Genomic DNA, 1312 nt, shown 5'->3' with positions numbered 1-1312 from the left:
AGAGCCTCGCCCCAACTCCCTGAAGCTGCCCCCACATCCAAGAGATCTCATGGCAGCTCTTTTGGTGTCTGCACTGAGGAAACACTCACCATGAGCCATCTGGCATCACCCCGTGGTGGAAACAACAAAGGTGACACGATTCTTGCTTTCCCACTCGGAGTCCTTTGAGGACCAGCACCCTTTAGCTGTTGTCACCAGTCTGATCCTGCAATAGGTTGCACAAATGAGCTCCTCAGGCCCCTTTCTGACTCATCCCCGTGTTTACTTGGGACAATCGCTTCATCTTCTGCCATCAGCAGTCTCCGCTGGGGCATTTCATCCCTTCGTCCGGCTTCGCCACCGTCTGGGAGAACGGGGAAGAGGCAGGTCACAGTCAGGGTGACACCATTAATTCAGACATTTCCTTTCCCCCACATATTTGACCATCTTGTCAGCTCTATCAGTCCAGGCTACGTTCACTTCCTGCTGTTGGTTATGTGACTGTAACCATTGTCATTCTCAGCCTCAATCCACGGGTTTCCTCTTGCTGTGCCCTTAACACAAGCACAGGGAGAGTCTGCAGCACCTCCGACCAGCCAGGGCTGCGCCCGGGGATGGCTGCCCACAGCTTTGCCCCTGGGGCCACAACCAGCGCTCCCAGGAGTCGAGCTGTTCCCTCCCAGACAGGTCACAGTGGGTGAGGGATGAACAGGGCAGAACTGGGTCTGTGCTGCAGATGATGGGTCTGGGTGAGGAGCAGTGCCAGGGAGCTCCTTTAACCCTCCACCAGCAGAACATCCCCAACATCAGCACGTCAAAGGGCTTCTCCTGGCTCTCAATGATCACCAGTGACAGTGGCCCAAGAAAGACACCTCCTTCTCTTCCAGAGACGACTTGGCTTTGTCTCTCTGAATTGCACCAAGAGTTTCTCGCTCCTCGATCACAAGAAGAGCCCGCTCACCTTTTTCCACCGAATCCTCCTGCTCACATTTCCTCAAGGCCTCGCAGTGAGGATCCTGCTCTGAACTGCCAGTATCTTCTCACTCTCTCTAGAGGCAACTCGGACTAATGGGCCTCTTTGCTGGGGAAAAAGAGGTTCTGGAAGAGGGAAGGTGATCGTGTCATCGAACATCAAACCTGGGATCCTCCAGCGAAAGGATGCGGTAAGTGAACTCAGCCTCAGTAACTCCTTTGGAGAGATCACTGGAAAATCCAGACTGCTGTCAGCGGCCCTCAGGGAACGGTGAGGGGGATCTTTTGGAAGCGGATCCCAGCGGGTGACTGCAGCACCAGGCAGACACAAGGCTGCTCCCACCCCCTTCGACTGTCGACC

Source organism: Buceros rhinoceros, unplaced genomic scaffold, assembly GCF_000710305.1.
Source record: "Buceros rhinoceros silvestris isolate BGI_N320 unplaced genomic scaffold, ASM71030v1 scaffold37992, whole genome shotgun sequence".
Taxonomy (NCBI): domain Eukaryota; kingdom Metazoa; phylum Chordata; class Aves; order Bucerotiformes; family Bucerotidae; genus Buceros; species Buceros rhinoceros.
The sequence above is the reverse complement of the archived record's forward strand: the minus strand, read 5'-3'. Positions refer to the sequence as shown.